A 20,661-nucleotide genomic window follows, 5' to 3' on the forward strand; every position below is an offset into this window, starting at 1 on the left:
ATTATTCAAATAATGGTGACGAAAAACTACAACTTGAAAAAAACACGCCATGCCTCTTACAAAATACCTTGGACTGTCTAAAAAAAAAAAAGGGGCATTTGGGAGATAGTTGTACTGTTCTGGCATGTTAAGGCCTCAAGAAATGAGATACAGATTCAGAACTGATCAATTTTCAGATATTTATCCCATAGTTTATGGATTCTATAACTTTCCTACAGACTAAATAATAAACACTGATTTCAGTTATTTTCCCCAAAGAAATGTAGCAGAATACATTTTGGCCTAAATTTCTGAAGAAAGATTATTTATTTGCAAAAATTTGTAACAGAAACAAAGAAAAAAAATTTTTTTTCAAAATGTTTGACAGGTTTTTGTTTATTTAGCAAAAAAATAAAAATCTCAGGGATGATTAAACGCCATCAAAAGAAAGCTCTATTTGTGAGAAAAAATGCAAAAAATTTCATATGGTTACAGTGTTGCATGACTGAGTAACTGTCACTCAAAATGCAACAGCGCTGAAAGCTAAAATTTGGCCTGGACAGGAAGGGGGTAAAAGTGTACTGTATTGAATTGGTTAAGATCCCATGAGGGCGGCTGACTGTTCTGCCTGAATTCAGGGCTCAGAACTGACAATAAACTGTCAATTAACACCACCCTTTGAGTGATTCAGTGAATATGAAGCTGGCTAAAGGATAGATACCAGAGTGTGGTTGTACATGGGGTTCACTCGGAAGAGAGACAAGTCACTAGTGGTGTACCACAAGGCTCTCTACTAGGTCCTTTTCTATTTAATCTATATGTAAGTGATGGAAGGTTTGTTGGGCAAGGTATGTCTTTTTGATGATGACACAAAGGTGTGTAATACTGCTGATATCCCAAGAGGTGTATGTAACATGGAACATACTTTGACATTGCTGGAAGATTGCTCAAAAAAAGTGGAAATTTCAGTTCAATGTTTCTAAATGTAAAATAATGCACCTAGGGAAAAAAAATCCCTTGAGAGAGTACAACATTGGGGGCACATTGTTGGCCAGCACTGCAGAGGAAAAGGACTTGGGGTTACTTATTTCAGATGATTGCAAAATGAGCAAACAGTGTGACCAAGCAGTGGGGAAAGCAAATAGAATTCTAGGATGCATCACTAGAGGGGTCACTAGCAGGAGAGGGAGGTCCTGATTCCCCAATATAGATCTTTAGTTAGACTTCATTTAGAGTATTGTGTCCAGTTTTGGAGACCTCTCTTACAAAAAGATATTGATGAGATAGAACAAGTCCAGAGACGGGTAACAAAATGGTGAACGGTCTGGGAGATAAAGCATATCAAGAGCGACTTCAGGAACTTAACATGTACAGTCTGGAGGAAAGAAGGGTAAGGGGAGACATGATTGAAACCTTTAAATACATCAAGGCAGTAAATAAGGTTCAGGAAGGCAGTATTTTCAACCTGAAACCAAAATTAAGAACACGGGGACATGGCCTTAAACTAACTGAAAGAAAGTTCAAAACTAATCTCAGAAGGTACTATTTTACTGAAAGAATAGTTGATGCTTGGAATAAACTTTCAGCAGAGGTAGTGAGCCAGTCAACAGTTAATAGCTTCAAACAAGCGTGAGACAAGCATAGATCTATACTCCGAAAATAAAATTTAGCAAAAACAAACAAAAAAAACAAACCCCCCCCCCCCCCCAAAAAAAGGGTAGACTCTATGGACCACTCGGTCTTTTTCTGCTGTCACTTTTCTATGTTTCTATATTCCTATTAACACATCCTGTAGTTTTTACAAGTAATCTGGAATGCACTTTTGTTATATCACAAATTATTTGTATCTTTTATCAGCACTGACCATAAGCTGGAGACAAGACAGTCTGACATTTTTGCTCGAACTAGGAGAAAATACAAATCAATAATCAATGCAAGTAATTCCTGAAAGGTTAGGCCACACTACTTGAAAGTGAAGATTAAAATGTCATTGCGGCTGGTTCTTCTTAAAGCCTTTTCTGGCTTTACAAAATACATCAGGATAAGGTATCCCTGGGGCAGTGAAGAATAAACAACTAGCATTGTCAGGGTCTGAGCTTAGCCACCTGAGAACCTTATGCCCCCTAGTGACTCCTACATTGCTGCTCCTATTGCCAAGTCACAGTTCCCAACTTATATACTGCTTATGATAGCTTTAGTGGGTTATCAAGTTCAGAATAAGCGTCTTGATCGCATAATGCATTTTTCTTTTCTCATGCACATAAAGCCAAAAGCTATTATTTTTTCATTAAGGCAAAGGATATATTCACATCACCCTCTATATAAGGCACCTTCACGAAAAGGGTCAATTAGAACTGAAGTAAATTCATATTGTAAATGGCCATCTTAAAAAAAAAAAAAAGGATGTAAAAATAATCTTTATTCAAAACTACATGATGGGCTATTAAAGCAAATTATACCTGATCAGAATGAAGGAATAAATAATTGAACAGGAATAGGGATTAGCATTATTCCAAGGTAAACATTATACTTTCTCTTAGTAATTCAGATAAAGCTTAGTTGTTAAGGAATATTCAGCCAGGGGAGCTCCAAAAAGAGAATTGCTGATGTTTTGAGGAAGTTTTTCTGTATGTAATAGAGTTTTTAATGTGTATCTTGTAATAAAGTGAAGTCACCCCTACAGAATCTTGAAATAACCACGCTCAAGTTTATATGGCATAACAGCTAAAATGTCATACCTAAAATATGAAAAAAACATAGTTTGTAAAGAATATTAAAACATAGGCATATAAAATGAATATGAAACAAACTCTGGTTCTGAGAAACATTAAATAGTGCATACTTATTGTGCTTAAGTGCCGCTTCATATAATTGCGGATTGGATGCAATTTGAACTACATCCAATCTGCATGACATGTGAAAAAACATTTCTTCCTATGGTTCCTGTTCACATATGTCCAGTGCACTGGCGGCGCGGATTCAGTGCAGTTTGAAAAAGTCATGTCCGATTTCTGAACAGTGCGGTCCGGTTCAGGTGTGGATTACAGGCTATTGACTTCTGTGGAACCATTTTTAAATTGCAGGATAAAATGTTGAGCTGAACCTGATGTAACCCTGACATGAACAGATGAACAACTACTGTATCAATTAGCTGTGAAACCTGAGTTTCAATCTGCACCGCACATGTTTGAATCAGCTCTAAACCTTAATTTGAACAAATATATATACAGTATATTAGGGTTCCTACTCGAATAACTGTTAAAAGGTAGCTGAAAAATAAATCTGGGTTCCTGTGATGTATTTAATAGAAATTACATATATCTTTGTATGTCATTGGATCCCAGGTCTCATTTTTAATCTACCTTTTAACTTTCATAAGAAGTTTGCAAGCTTTAGGTGACAACTTTGACTGAGAGAACAAGGTATTGCTGGGCTTCACTGCACTAGGGACCATAAATGGATTACTATTATTATGAGATGTCAACTCTGATTAGAAGATGAAGGAATTGCCGTGTTTCTACTGCATTAGGGACCAGCACAGGAGGACTGTTAATGTTTGATGGCAACTTTGATAGTGGGATAAGGTATCACAGGGTTTCTACTGCATTAGGGACTATAAATGGATTACTATTATTATGAGATGTCAACTCTGATTGATGAAGGAATTGCTGTGTTTGGACTGCATTAGGGACCAGCACAAGAGGACTGTTAATGTTTGATGGCAACTTTGATAGTGGGATAAGGTATGGCTGGGTTTCTACTGCATTAGAGACCAGCACTGAAGGACTGCTAATGTTACATGGCAACTTTGATAATGGGACAATACATTGCTGGGCTTCTACTGTACTAGGGGCCAGCACTTGAGGACTGTTCGTACAAGATGGCAACTTTGATTTTGGGACAAGTTGCTGGGCTACTTTTGTACTTGGGACCAGAACTGTACTACCATTATTATCAGCTGGATGTTTTGAAACAGTATTAATAACACCTATGAAAGCTTTAAAAGCCTAGTGCAGTGGGACAGCTCCTGAAGAGTTATTAAGGGAGAGAAGGCAGTGCGAAATGCATTTTTATGTGGCAGGCAAATGCAATTCACAAAGCTAAAACATCAGAGTAAAGATTTGTGACAGTTCAATAAGTTACAGACAATTGAAACTTTTGAAAATTATAATCATTTGAAGAAAAAAAATTATCCTTCTATTATTTAAATTAAGCATAAGAACAGAAAGTCAACAAATTAAGGGAGAAATAAGGAAAGCGTGAAAGTATAAAGAGCAAGGGAGAGAAATAGATGTGTAAAAATATCCTTTAAAAGGAAAAATATACCCCTGGAACCTGGACAGCTCATAGGAAACAGCATATTATTCCACAATGTAAATATAAAACATGTCTCTAAGTACAAAGACCCCCCATAATTACTATATACTTGTAACACCCTCCTAGTTAGCTGCTAGAAGTGAGGCAAATTTAGTTTTTGAGCTCTGTAGCAGTGGAGCTGTGATTGTGTTTTGCCTACTCTGGGTTCTGGGCTCTGGAACATAGTGGGTGGAAAAGGTAAAGTCTGAGCTAGCCCTGTACACAGCATCAGCCAATCCCTGGTCAGGAAAAGTGACCAGCAGGGGGCTGGGAGAGGTGTATAAGGGTTGGATCAAGGAGTAGCAGAGTCCTTCACCTGCTAGAGATGGAACCAGCCTGGAAGTACTGTTAAACCTTCAAAGGCTTAGGAGTAGCCTTAAGAAGTTCTGGATGATTCTAGCTCACCAAGGAGCAGAAGAGTCGTCGCAGGAACACCAGGGCAACATCTAAAGAGAATCTGCTGCCTGTATATCCCTTCTTGATAGAGGAACAGTTCCAGACCTGCTGCTAGGGCTGGGCCGTGGGAGAAAGCCCTCCCGTGCTAAAGCTGTTGCTACCTTTCATGCAGAAAACTCTGTTTTACTTCTGTTAACTGCTCCAAGATAGCGTCCTCATTCCAGTTGTTTAGTTCTGGGCAAAACAAAGCTTTTTCCAATCCCTATCCTAGTTCTACAACACAAAACAGCAAACAAGAACACTACCTGGCATATATCTTATAACACATATATCTTATGTGCCTAATGTAATATGAAGATGCTATGCTCTGTATTCCGGATACAGGAAATTCCAACTGATAGTACACTAAAAGTGCACAAACCCCAACATAAATGAACAAAATTGATCATTTTAACACCTTTTGCAGATGTCCCCATTCAAGTGACAACACAAAAGCACATATAGCGGTATGTAAATAAATAAGAACAGAAAAAAAAGAAACAATATGCATAAATAATGAAAAGTCCACACCCTGTGTCCAGTTAAGGCCCCTCAGGGCATTCAGTACATATACTGTGAATACAAATTTCACATGACATCACAAGCTACAGGCCCCATCCTCTGCAATACATTGGGAGTTTTAGTGATATTACTCTATGGTATCCTGTTGGTTTCCTCCACCATCCCTGTGAACTGTTTGGTCTCTATTAAACTGAGGAGATTGGAGGGTAGTGACCTAAGGTGACAGTGGACCTATGAATGACCTCACTTGTTGGCTTGAGCACTTTTGATATCTTGTCCTTGGAAATCATTGGGATCTGGTAAGGAGTTGGCACTTCTGACTTATCTGGGGGTCCAGGAGCACTACACATAGGATTTTTATATACAGTATAGTATGTACTAATGCCCTGAGGGGCCTTAACTGGACACTAAGTGTGGACTTTTCACTACATATGCATATTTTATCATTTTTTTCTGTTCTTATTTATTTATACACTGGTATATGTGTTTTGTGTTGTCACTTGAAATTTTCAGGTATCAAAGTTTTATGACCTCTGCATAAGGTTTTAAAATGATCAATTTTGTTCATTTATATCGGCATTTGCACACTTTTTTGTATACTACTATATAATCATGGCCACCCCAAAAAGGGAAAATTTCCGTTGAAGTATCACACTGCATTTGTATGACAATAACTGAACAATATGCTGTTTATAAATGAAAAAAAAAGAACATTACATATAAACAATTATATAATAGAATGTAAAGTGACCACATAGCAAAAAACTCATACTACAATCTACATTTATTCAGGTATTGACTTGTAATTGACCATTTAATGTTGTTAGTCCAATTTGCAGCCAATCAAAGCCTCTGCTTTATTTGTTCCCTAAATACTTGTCAATCATGCACTGCCTAAGAAGATGTGATTATTTTAATAATGGTTTTAATTAGCTTGGATTGTCTCCTTTGGCCCATGGGATTATCATCATTTTAACTGTTTCAAATTAATTGTTTTAATTAAAAAATTGAGGAAAAAATCCTCTGTCTTTAAATCTCCAGACTTCTTAAAACTGTAAACGTTCCACACCGCATCGAGGAGTCAAATGTATTTAGGAGTCAAATGCAGCTTAATTGTTGGCATTATTGCTTTCTCAAGAATAGCAGCTTCCATAAATATTAACACAATGGAAGGAAGGTGATAAGTGGAACGCTGAACAAAACTGATAAGAATAGCACCATAGAATCTGGATGTCTGATTAGAATTGACAAGCAAGTGGAGCATGGACACACTGCGCAGATTAATACTGGGGACTGGATGTTTATTCTCTGGTTTTGCTGGCACATTCACTGCTCCTCTTGATGTTCCTTTTTGTTATTTTAAAAATGCGGTTGCGCTGTAATAATTTTCATGGATGTGCTGTGCTCCGAGACCGTCTGAGTATTTCTTTATGCACAGAAAATATTTCTTCCATAAAATATAGTTCTAAAATACCATTAAAGAACACAGTGAATAGTGAAAATGGCTTTTTGTCCATGTGCTGCGCTTTATGGAACAAACCAAAAACAGTCTTTAAAATGCTCTGCCTGCAGTGCTAGATATACAACACATCAAAGGGGTTTTAAACTGTGAAGCATCAAAAATATGCTCGCTTCCATGTTCTGCCTTATAACTATTTAACATGTTCTGTCATTCAACTCCCCCTTGTAAATGCGCAACAATGCCACCAAATATGAAAAGAAAAATATCAAGAATATACGCCTGTCATACTGTATGTTCTGTGCAAGCCATAATATTATTTCAATTTTTTTTTAAAGAGAACCACTCACAACCATGTACTGTTATATTATGAATCTCCACTCCTGGATCATTATGATAGTGCAGCCTTACCATTTGAAACTGCCATGCCATGTAGTCAAAATGATGCGTGAATACTGAAGGCTTTGTGTATTGACTGTATTACTGGTTAGAAGTGGCATGGAAGCAAGGAGAGGTAAGTGCATGCTGCTGGGAAGGCTGGGGGGTTAAGTGATGCCTTTACTGTGCCCTGCTTTGGTAAAAAAGGGTCATTTTAAATTCAGTTTCAATGTAACTAGTGTAAGTATGTGAATTTGTCTTGGCGTTGGCCTCTTGTAGTCTCTTGTATACAACACTAATAAAAGGAATTCCAGCACTAGGACCTAATCAGATATGCTGCAAGCATATGAGCTGGCAGTGAATACGTTAAAAGGTGGTGACAACTGAGTGAGCAGAGTGATGACCCATCAGTTGGTGCTGTCCCTTCATTGTCCAGTCAGCAGGCTGTCTTTACTGTATGTTCTTGACCAAACTATGGTGCTGCAGTGGAATTTAGGGGCCTTGCTGTGATTTCTAGCAGTGGTACCTTGATGACAAGAATGACACGATTTTCCAATTCTTTTTCATATAAAACAACTTTCAACTTTTTATATTAGCTGCTTGCCTGGTGTTTTGGGATTTTGTTCATCTTAGCAGTTGCAAAAGTCCACAGCTTGAAGCCCCTATTTTTCCCCTTCTCTCCTTATTTATTCTGATTTAGTCTCAGTCATTTTCTCAAAAAACTATATGGAAAATTTCCAATGTATCAATAGTAGCAGCTCAAGATTAAAAAATGATAAAGTTGAAGTAAGGAATCACCTATATGTCATAGACCTAAAAACATGAATTAAGCTTGGAATAATTAGGGAGCTCACCAGTGTGAGTGACCCACCAGGTTTTGGGCACCTTGTAGAGTGTTAGCTGGGTGCCATGTGCTCAGGAGCTCCCTGCTTTCCAACACCTGACACTGAAATGAAACTGATATTGTCAGTATCTCAGCCTGACATCTGAAGTATTATCCTGGCCCGATGTCATCAAGAAGAGAGAACTGCAAGGGGGCAGGTGGACAAGCACTGGGGGGGGGTTAACAGCACTGCCACTTATCACAAATGCAGGGAGGGGGGCTAATTAACACTTCCATTGACCACCAATGAATGTTGGAGGTGGGGAGGGGGGTTAACAGCAGTGCCACTGATCATCAAATTGTGTGGGTGTCAATAGCACTGCTACTGACCACCAATGCAGATACAAAGGAGTTAATTAATAATATATCTGACCACCAATATATGTGTGTGGTTAATAGCCCTGCTACTGAAAACCAAGGCAGACACAAAGGAGTTAATTAATAATATATCTGACCACCAATATGTGTGTGGTTAATAGCCCTGCTACTGACAACCAAGGCAGACACAAAGGAGTTAATTAATAATATATCTGACCACCAATATGTGTGTGGTTAATAGCCCTGCTACTGACAACCAAGCAGACACAAAGGAGTTAATTAATACTGTTGCTGACCACCAATATGTGTGTGTGGGAGGGTTAATAGCCCTGCTACTGACAACCAAAGCAGTGGAAAAGGGATAAATTAACACTGCAACTGACCATCAATGCAGGAAGGGGGCTGGGGAGGGGGGTTAACGGCAGTGCCACTGACTACATAGCACCGCCACTGAGCACCAATGTGGGGTCATTATTGCAGTCACTGACACTAATGCTGGGGTTACTATTATGGCGGGTTGTGGGGTTATTATTGCAGCAACTGACGCATGCTGGGGGCTGTTATTGTGGTCAGTGACATAAATGCTGGAAATTATTGCGGTCAATGCCGCCAATGCTAACAATTATTATTATGGTTACTGACACCAATGTAAGAGGTTAATGTGTCCATTGACATCAATGCAGGGGTTATTATTGCTAGCAGTGACACCATTGCTTAGTTTTTTTATTACATCCAGTGACACCAACAATGGAGCTTATTCTATTCCCACTTTCTCTCCAGTGTGCACTGAAATAAAAAATACAGCAGGTTTGGCATTTTCAGGTGTTGAGGTATGTTGCACAATAATGAACTAGAAGTCAGCATGCCAAATAAGTTTTATAGTTTACATGTTTTTTTTAAATATATTTTCAACATTCGTATAAGTTGTATGAGGGCCTATCTCATCCTATCTGTGGGATTTGACTTGATAAAGGGAACCTGCTCCCTAAAAGACTCCCCATTTTTTCACCTCCACCTGCCACCCAGTGTCCTGCTTTTCCTAATCTTGTGTACAGCAACTCTATTTTGTAACAGTTCTTATACAGGAAATTCACAACATGTGCTGACTATATGATGTGAATTTTACTGCACTTTGTTTGTGAGCTAGTCTAAGTATAGTTCAGCAACTGTGATTTTGACTATTTTTGTGCAATATGTATATTGAACGTTTATTGATCTTTAAAGTATGTAAAAACATGTGAACTATAAAGCCTGTTTGGTGTGCTCACATATATATATTTATTTATTACAGGTAAGGTGACAGACCCAACCATATTGTACATTCACATCAGCCCCTGCCTTCAAAAAGCTTACAATCTAAGGTCCCTAATGCACATTCATACATACACATACTAGGGCCAGTTTAGATAGGAGCCAAATAACCTACCAGCATGTCTTTGGAGTGTGGGAGAAAACTGGAGTACTCAGAGGGAAAACCACGCAGGCACAGGGAGAACATGCAAACTCCATGTAGGTAGTGCCATGGTTGGGTTTCAAACCAATGACTGCTAGGCTTATATATAAACTTTCTAATTGTGTATCACACCATAACACCTGAATATTTTGATCATGATGTAATTTTTTGAGCAATGAACACTTAAGAAAAAGTGTAAGTAAATAAGCCCTATTGTTGGGATCAATGGCAGTATTGGTAACTTCCAGCATTGCTCATTCTGGCCACCATAGTGACTCCCAGTATTGGTGTCAGTGGACACAATAATGACCCCAGCATGGATGTCAGTATTGTAAATGTTGGGGACATATCTTAAGGAAGTGCTCATTACAACACTATTATATATTACATGTTGGGTGTGCATTTACCCCTTGGATATACTATGTGAGGTGTGTTACAGCACCAACTCAAAACGATGCATTTTAATGCATGAAAAGTTGCTTTTGTGCAGCCCTCTGGAAGTGACAGGGGCCACACATGAGGCCCTCATTAATTTTCAAGTTGACCAGCACTGATAGCTTGTGAGCTAAAGCACAGTCACAATATAAGGAATGAGGTTGAGGTGTGCTGCTAGCATGTGTGAGAAAGGATTTCTACGATGTCCTGGTGACTTTACACTCACTGGCCACTTTATTAGGTACACCTGTTCAATTGCTTGGTAACACAAATTGTTAATCAGCCAATCACATGGCAGCAACTCAATGCATTTGCATTTGCAATGCAAGTGTGGTGAAGATGACTTACTGAAGTTCAAACCAAGCATCAGAATGAGGGAAGAAAGGGAATTTAAGTGACTGTGAACGTGGCATAGTTGTTGATACCAGACAGACTGGTCTGAGTATTTAAAAAACTGCTGATCTACTGGGATTTTCAGGCACAACCATCTCTAGGGTTTACAGAGAATGGTCCAAAAAAGAGAAAATATCCAGTGAATGGTAGTTGTGTGGATGAAAATGCCTTGTTGGAGTCAGAGGAGAATGAGCAGACAAGATCATAGAAAGGCGACAGTAACTCATGTCAATATGGACCAAAATCTCTGAGGAATGTTTCCAACACCTTGTTGAATCTGTGCCATGAAGAATTAAGGCAGTTCTGAAGGCAAAACGGAGTCCACCCCAGTATTAGCAAGGTGTACCTAATATAGTGGCCGGTGAGTGTATGTGCTGGTCTGCCTGAAAGAAATTTTAAAGATCATAAAGCTCTGCATGGCCTTTGAACTATAAATGGCCATAAAGAGGCCTTTGGCTAAGCCATCCTCTCCTTATAAAAGTTGTAGGGCACAAAGCAGCCATAGTCTCACTGCTTTTATTGGAAGCTGCAGTTGGGAAGGGAAAGGGAAAGCGGACAAACTGCAAAGGGAGAGATTAAGGTCAGTTAGGGTTATTTTTTTTCCTTCATAGTTTTGGGGGCTTGTTTGTCTTTCATATTATTCTGGGGCTGATCCAAGGTCATCTTTTTTAGCTGCTGTCCTGTCAATATCAAACCTTGTTTTGGCCGCAAGGATTCCCATAAAAAGGGTCTTTTGTTTTGGGGTGGTATTTGGGGGTTTTCATTTAAAAATAGCTAGAATATAACAAGATTGGCACCTAATGGTTTTCAATGTGTTGGAATATAGTGTTCATGTATTTTCTGCAACAACTACATCAGTATTCAGCAGAGGTATATTCTTCGGCCAGTAGATGGCAGTGTTCATAAGTTTGTATTGGTATTGTAAACTCTATGTCTTGTCACTGAATAAAAGCTTCCTGTTTCCTGTTTGCAGTGAAGCAGAAAAGTACATTTGGACTGTGCACTGTCTGCTCTGTAGAGCTACTGCATATACAGAATTTCTCACACAATGTGATTCATCTTTAGCTTCAGGTCTGGTGAATTTCAAACAAGATTCCCTAAACCCCATGGTGAATGGAACTCCTCCACAGAGTCTCTCCTAAACTAAGCATTGCTTCTAAGCCAGACTATGTTAACATAATGTTTAAAGTTATATGTACACATTATGATGAATCTTTACCACTTGCCCTCCAGAGGATTTACCCCCCTTCCTGACCAGGCCATTTTTTGCGATACGGTGCTGCGTTATTTTAACTGACAATTGCGCAGTCATGCATTGCTTCACCCAAATTAAATTTACGTCCTTTTTTCCCACAAATAGAGTTTTCTTTCAGTGGTATTTGATCACCTATGCATTTTTTATTTTTTGTGCTATAAACAAAAAAGACCAATAATTTTGAGAAAAAAACTATATTTTTGACTTTTTGCTATTAAACATGTCCAATGAAAAAATGTAAAATTAAAATTTCTTCATAAATTTAGGCCAAAATGTACTCTGCTATGTCTTTGCTAAAAAAAAAAATCCTAATATGTGTAAATTAATTGGTTTACATGAAAGTTATAGCAATTACAAATGGTAGTATAAATAATTTTTTTTTTACTAGTAATGACGGTGATAAGCGAATTATCAGGATTATCAGAATTAGCGGGACTGCGGCAGGAATTCTGACACTGGGGGGAACTGACTTAGTGTTACTGACATCCCCAATGACACCAATACAGTGATCAGTGCTAATATAAAGCACTGACACTGTACTAATGGCACTGGGAAAGAAGGGGTTAACATGTGAGGCGATCAAAGGGTTAACTCTGTGCTGTTTTACTATGAGGCTGTGTGCTGTGTTTCACTGTAAGCACACTGCTTTGTATGGCTCTGCTATGCAGAGCCATACAAAGCAGTGTGCAGGAGCTGACGGGAGAGATCTGTGTTGTTTATACACAGATCTCTCCCCCGTTGGAGATACACGGTGATCATCAGGTGCCGGCAAGAAATCACCAGCCGGAACCCAGTGATTGACACCTAAAGCTGCAAATGGCAGCGTGTGCCCCATACCTGGAACTGCAAAATCATGTATATATACATGATTTTGCACACCCGCGCCGCCCTGTAGCAGTATTTCTGCTATAGGGCAGCACGGAAGTGCTTAAAAATGGACACAATAAAATGGTAACAAACATGTAGGTGGTGGTGGTCGTGGTGGTGAACATTCTCTGAGGTTGCTGAAGACTGCAATAAAGTAAGGCCAGTGAGGAAAAATCTTTGCTGATACCAATGACAGCTTTAGATATCTGACAAATAGTTTGGCTCCTCTGGCTGTTTCCCTATTCAGCACTTTGCTTTCTGTGCTCTTTAGAATCGCAGTAAACCATAGCTCGGGAACATCTGCAATCGTGCATGCTGTCAGTAACGTGAAAGCAATTAAGTATTATTAGTGCATAAAAATATCTTGCTTAAGCTGAGCACAGCACAGTCTGCGCTCGATTTGTGTTATAGAAATATATATGTGTGTAAAAGAAGTGTCTTGACTGGCTGACCCTTGGGATTGACCTGACCTTTAACCTCAGACTAACGCTTATCCCTTCCCCTCAACTGAATCCAAACTGGTACCTTAGCAATGATAGCAATGGCGACCCATGTATTCTCCCAGTACACGTTTCATTTAAAGTGGCTGTAAACCCTTACATATACTCGGTGAAGTGACAAGCCTCAAGTGATACACAGAGATGAAACAACTCCTACATAAGTTGTACCTGTACATCTGCAGTGTTCTCCTCTCCACATCTATTCAAAGTGCTGAATTTACAAAGCTTGTCTGAGAGTTCAGAAAAATGGGGGGTGGAGAGCTGAAATGACTTTAGAGCTCAGTGAGGAGACCCCTGAGAGCTGATTGGAGGCAAGAGACACACCTCCCTTCACACAGCTCGCACAGAGCTGAAGCTGTCAATCTGCTGGCGGTCCCTCCCATGTCACCATTTTCTCTTGTTGACAGAAGTGATACATGTAGATAGCAGAGGAATGAAGCAGCAGACAGAAATGACACTTAGTGCTCTTAATTGAAACAAACACACACTATAGAGGAATATGCTTTGTTCATCTTTCAAGTCTGAGGTTTACAACCACTTTAACTCTGATACTGTTCAAAGCTCCTGTACCTTGCTGCATGCACGGACCCTTCCTACTCTTTCTTGCACACCCATATCCTAGGCTGTTGAATAAGAATGAAATAAGCAAACATGAGTTGCATTTTCAAAATACTTTTTGTGAAATGCTACAAAAAGGCCCCTTTCACATGAAGTGTCCAATCAGGTCTGCCTGTCAGTTTTTCAGACCTGACCTGATTGGACCCTCCATTCACCCCTATGGCCCAGCTGATGTAAACGGACTTGTGCCTACAATCTGATCTAGTCCACTAAAAAAGAAAAAGAAAAGAAAAAGGAAGGGGATCTGTCGTCCTCTGTCTAGGCCAATCAGATTTTAGGGACCTGTCATCCGTCCCGCTCTGCTCTGATCATCGGGGGATCAGCAGACACATCTCCTGCTGATCTAAGCAGAGTGTAAGAAGGTCCTTTGTGCTCAAAATATGCTTCAGTGCAAATGTAGTACATTTTCTCTATTGGACCCTCAGAAGGAGAAGGCCTGGTCAGAACCAGCCCACTGTTCTGTAGATGTTTTTATTGACCCTATAGCAAGGACTGTAGCCTTTAGGCTAGGTTCACATATGTGTGGGTGGTACCGCTGTGGATCCACACAAAAATCTGTGCAGCCGCACCACCCACACAGATGAATGCGGACATGCGGGTGGGTGCCATTAATTCTTATGGCACGCTGCCCGCACTGGAAATAGCAATCGTACTGGGAACCGAGGTTCCCGTGCGGGCTGCGTTTTCAGAAGAAGTGCAGGAACTTCTTCCCTGCGTGTACCGGGGCACGGGAGTTCATTAAAATGAATGGGCTTTCGTACCTGCGCAAAATGCGGACCACAGGAACGTGGATATGTGAACCAGGGTTTAAAGAAGAACTTTCACCTATTTTTTCAGTATTTTGTCCCCCAGGTACTTTATCCATACTACTATATATTTAGACAGGACACTGTCAATGCAGCTAACAAGATATTGTGAGGAAAAATAGCGAGCGCTCAAGATTCCAATGGAGTCAGCAGCACATGTAATATAAAGGAACCCCTTTTGATAATGTGCGTACGCACGAAACGTGTCAAGAAGGCAAACCCTTTTTGATAACGTGCGTGCACACAAAACGCGTCAAGGAGGAGCTGTACGCCATGATGTCACGCCGCCGGAGCCTCACGAAGGTCCAGCGGCCATCTTAGAAAGTGGCTGGTCAGTGTTATGCTTTTCAGCTCTGCTATTTTATTGCTTTTCTCCACGTGGATGACATATATGCTTTTACTGGAATAAATATTTAATTACTACATTATGGGCACCCTCTTTCTTGGCTCTGTATTGAGCTAATAACTTTCAGGATCCCATTTTTAGAACGGCTGCAGGGCAGCCCCAGGTCCAGAGGGCGGAGTCTCTTTCCATGCTGCACACCTGATCCATCTTAAAGGGGGCTTCTGGCAGATCTTACAATCATCATATTATTCTACTAATTGTGCATTTATTATGCGCATCTGGTGAGTGCACATTTTTTACCATATCCCCTGCACAATCTGAATAGAGTATTATCACATGAAATTCATCTGATATCACTTGGGCAACGGGATCTTTATGTAGCACCATTTTCTGACTGGTGTCAGATTTTCACCATTATATGAACTTTTTCTTCTGTTTATTGACTTTTGTAGTTGCACGTAATATATTGTGCTTTTTATCATAACGAAGGACTTTATACATTTTTTTGTATTTATTTATTTATTTCATAATGTTTATCACTAATTTTTTAGCGCTGCACTTATTGATTCTATAAGCTAACAAGATATTGCTGCATTTATAACCAGTGCTCATCTCTAGTTTCAAACACTTGCCCAAGACATGGGGTGACAAGAGTAATGCTGAGGAAGGGGGGCATGTCAGCCTCCTACCCCACTGCATTTCTCTGCCATCGCTTGTCCCAGGCAAGTGTTTGAAGCCCAGACAAACATGAGTTATCAAGCAGCTGTCTTCTTGTTAGCTACTTTCTCAGCGCCAGGAGGAGGGGACTATGTGGACTATGTCCCCCGGAGTTCTTCTTTAATAACATGGTTCAGCGCCATGTAGCCTTTCTCCCTCAAAATCACTCAGAGGAGAGGTTCCCAGGGAGATAGAGAGAGGCTGCAGGATATTCCAAGAATCAAATCAAAACTGGCCGGCCCAGGTTTGGAATAGGAGCCATTAAAATAATAAGGAAAATATTGTAGCAGCTATAGGTATCTAATGACTAGGGCAGTCAGCTGCACAACATGACTGCCTTGGTTAAAATTAGAACCAGTATGCTGGTAGGCTGTATCTGTTGACTAGAAATAAATGCCAAATTTTCATATTTGTTTACCATAAAGATTCAAGTAAGAGAAAATACTATACCTCATTATTTCTCTGCCAACCTGAAAGTTACTGTTTATATCTTTTCTTTTTTCCACACTGAAGAAACCTCCTTATGTAACAGGCACGTTTATTGACCTGAAACACCTTATTGGATAATTATTGCTGACATATTATTCTCTATAGGGATTTTTTAACTGGTATATTATCTTAGTGCGCATTATCACTGAAATAGTGTATCAAGCCAGATATTATGACTGGTAGATTATCATTAATATATTACATTCTAGGGGGCAGTATCCTTCAGGCAAAGGTCTCACTGAATTACATATTACTATAAGTTTAGTATGCATTACACAAGAGTAACATTTCTGTTCTAAAGTATGATTATATACCTTTATGTATCATACTTCTCAAGGAAATGGTTCATAATGTAACACCCCCTTCAACACACACATCTTCCCCAAGGAGGAGGAAAAAATATTTTGTTAAATCATTTTAGAACCAGGTTATTTTATGTTTATATCCTTTTGAAATTTATAATCTAGCAGCTGTTAACTGCACATACATTTTAGCCCAATTTTAAAAGCTCACAAAGCATAAAATGTGAAGTGTCCCATAACTTTGTCTAACATTGTACAGTGACACAGTGCCATCTGCAGTGCCTTCTCTGAACTGCAGCATCAATGTGCTAGTTATAGCGGAGCAGCAAAGCAATGATCACCCCTGTTTTTTTTACAGCTACAGTGTACACCTGGATAGGGGGGTGGGGGTAATGCATAAAGAGTGTGCTATATGAACAAAATATTTTTTTCCATAGCAACTGATATGATTGCAATTGTCATTTCTAAAATCCAGGTTTGAAAATTAATTCCCCTTATGGCTTGTTCACTTGTACAGCTACTATTGCCCCCCTCTGAAAGAGGATCCATGGTTGCTTACTTTTAAGTAGACATTTGACAAGTGATGAGGGCTCGTTACCTGTTTTAACCCTAAAAATGCAGTCCCAATTGTGTGTATTTCATGCAATCGCAGGGCATTTGAGATGTGGCCCCACATGAATGCAACATGTCATTTCATTTTTTCTGCAGCCATAAAGCAAAGCAGTTCATCCACTTGCTTTCACCATTGCCTAGCTGCCTGTGTTAGCGAGCCCTTAGGGGGTCATTTCAAAATAGTCTTAATGTGAAACACCTGTCAAAATCACATGATTGGATCTCCTCCAATCACAGAGTGCGCTCTGCTGTCTTAAAGGAGAAATGCGGGAATCCTGAAAAAAAAAATCTATACAAATTTATCTGTTACATCAACCGAAGCTGCAGCTGTCCTCCTGCTGGCTGTAAGCCTGAGAACTGCTCAATCATGTGACCACCGTCAGTCACCGCTCTGTGCTTGCCCCTCCAGTACTCACTGGAGTGCCGGAGAGGACAGAAGGCTGCAAGTTGAATTTGTGGTGTTTCACAGCTGGCTTCCCATTGTGCATTTCTCAATGGTTATGCAGTCTCCTGGGACATGTGATGTGTCCCAGGAGGTTGCGGACGAGGAAGGGGGGTGTAACTGCTCTGCTCACCTAGGCAAGCAGAGTGGAAATGGGAGCTGGTACCTGTCAGAAATAAGTCCCTGAAAAGAAAAAAACAATGATAAGAGGAGGAGGAGGAGGAGGAGGAGGAGGATGAGTGGAACTGCCCTTTACAGGTGACGTTCTGCTTTAAAGTGTTACTAACCACAACAGTAAAATCAGTCTGTATATGCAGTAAAGCATGCTTGTTATAGTCACTGTGGAATCTAAGGGGTTAATCCTCCACATTGTGTATGTAGCACCCCTCAGGTTTAGCTAGGGGGAGCTAGTCAGGTTTTTAGGCAGAGGCTAAATAGCAGACTAGGATGAGTCAGCTTGAGATGAGTCAGCCAGGTTACTTTGGGCCAGGGCTAAGGACTCTACAGGTCAGTTCCCTGATACCTCCCCCTGCTCTAGAAGTTTGAGAAGCTTCTAGATGGCAGTGGGTGGGGGTGAAGAGGGGCTGATCTGCATACTTAGGGGATGTTGGCCAATCCTCAAGCAGGAGGCTTGACAATGCAGCCAGGACAGCCCTTAAGTATGAGGGAGTCAGATCAGCAGGGGTAGTAGTGTCTGGTGAAAGATGGAGTGAAGGCTGGCGTGTGGAGCCTGGGAGGGGGCCCAGGGTTGGGGTCTACCTGTGGGCTGGTGCTGGACAAGACAGTTTCCACTGTACCGCCATCTTCTAGGAAGGACAACCTGAGCATCAAGGAAGGAGCCAGCCCAGTGAAAGGACTGAAGGCAGCCACCTACCCATTGAGTTATCAGAAAGGATAATGAGGGTAACATTGCACCCCCTGGGCTAGATAGGAGGAGAGGGTGGTCAGGTGCAGAACCCAGCTGGCTCTTCATTTGGGAGTGTTTCTTAAGTCAGCAGTTTCTGGGTCCTCTTGTCCATGCACACCCTCAGGTAGCTGGGTGAAAAGCAGGATTCATCTGGGGTCTGTAGAGGTACACCAGATAGCTGGAGAGCTCATTAAAGGAGAGACGTTTTGTCCACAGAGTTGTACATAGTTGCTAACCAGCTTGTCCTCACATTTCACAGTTTCCTTGTGCTTCCCATACATCCCTCAAACCCATCCAAGTTTTAAAACCCCTCAATAAAATCACAAAACCAAACTGGAGGACTGTTTACTGTCTCCAGTGTGCATAGGTGGAAGCAAATGCACGTTGCCTAGCTATGCAGAGCTGTAGGGGGACCCAAAACTCAGTGACTCCTAAGGGGGTATAAAGGCAGTGAGACAGAGAGAGAATGAATTGTTAGAGATTCTGTATATAGCCCTACAGAACAGACACTGCACAGTCCACATGTGTGTTTATCTGCTGCTTCGCTGCTAAACAGGAAACAGGAATTTTTATTATAGAGTTTAGCCATAGATGCATCTACAAACTTATAACCACTGCCATCTACTGGCTGAATAATATATCTCTACTGAACACTAACACTGATATAGTTGTTGTACAGAAATACATGAACATTTCAACAGGAATATCTTCCGATTGGGTACACAGACACCAATGAAAACCTGCCCAATGTTCCAACCCTTTCCACTTTATCCAAAGCATAAAATGTTTTTTGTGCAAATTAAACTTTAATTTCAAAAGCACTACAGAATTACCCACCTATTTTATCCCACAAATAAGCTAATTAAATGTACACAAATATCTTGCATTAGGCTTAATTCACAGAATGGTTGCTGTACCCTTGAGGAGTAGGAGAGAGGCTGTTTCAAAGTACAGGTTAATTTAATCTCACTGGTCATGTCACAAGACAAATAAAGCAAGATTTTACAATTCAGACTATTGATTTGTTCAGTAAGGTGAACTGAGGCTGAAGCCAGAATGGAGATCCAAGTTAACAGGGCACTGAGTAGAGGTTGTTAAGAAAGTAATTAAACTACAGCCAGTGCCGCATTTAAATCCAAAACTGAAAAACAACACAAGCAGAAAGAAATGTTTTCATTGCAAAATATAAATAAGGCTAAAACAGATAATCTACATAGAATATTACATTATAATGTCTTATGACAAGATATCAGGAACATATACAGTGTTTGTAAAAGAAGCCTTAGGAAATAGAACTGTGTAATTGAATTGCCATTCATTCAAACACAGCTTAATAAATAACATTAGCCCTTGATAGCTACAACTGACCATACACTCTTGTGAAAAAGTAAATACACCCATAAAAATTGTTTCATTGTTTAGATCTTCATTCAAACAGTACTATGGATAAAGGTGATATACTTGATTAAAAAGAAAATAAGAAAAGTCTTGCCTTTTCAATCATTTTGCAACAAAAATATCAATAGATTTTATGGTGTACTATGAAAAAGTAAGAATGCAACACAGCAAAACACTTTTCTCCTGTGCTGGGAATGGACTCGGTGGAACCAGTAAGGATGTTCTGAAATATGCACTGCTTGCTGCGCTCAACAGACCGGGGTGGTCCAACTTCACTGAATGCAAATAGAAAAACAAAGAGGGCGCACCGACCTAGTGCATTATCATTTAAAATATTTATTGAAAGAACAAGGTAAGTATTATACTCACAATGAACATAAAAGCACAAGCATATCACACCAAACAGGATGATAAATCCAAGCAGCATCTGAGTCCATACGATGGAACCCTGGATGACCAACTGCTAACGCGTTTTGAGGCCACAACCTCTTCCTAAAAAAAGTAAGAATGCCCTTGGCATCACAAGCTGGTATTTCCCTCTTTAGCAGAAATTAGTTACCTTTTTCATACCTACCCACTTGTCTCTGGCATCAGCTTAATGAACTTTCTGATCACATCTCTATGTATAATTATTTTTTCATTTGCAATATGTTTGTTTGATTCCTTGCGTGAATTGCCCATTTCAAATGCCCCACAACATCTCAGTGGGATTTAAATCTGGGCTTTGAATAGACAAGTTATAACTCACCATTTCTTTTTCTTTTTTACTTTTTTTATTAATATTTCAAGAA

This window comes from Staurois parvus, unplaced genomic scaffold, assembly GCF_062004578.1.
Source record: "Staurois parvus isolate SC_StPar_1 unplaced genomic scaffold, SC_StPar_1.0 ptg000064l, whole genome shotgun sequence".
Taxonomy (NCBI): domain Eukaryota; kingdom Metazoa; phylum Chordata; class Amphibia; order Anura; family Ranidae; genus Staurois; species Staurois parvus.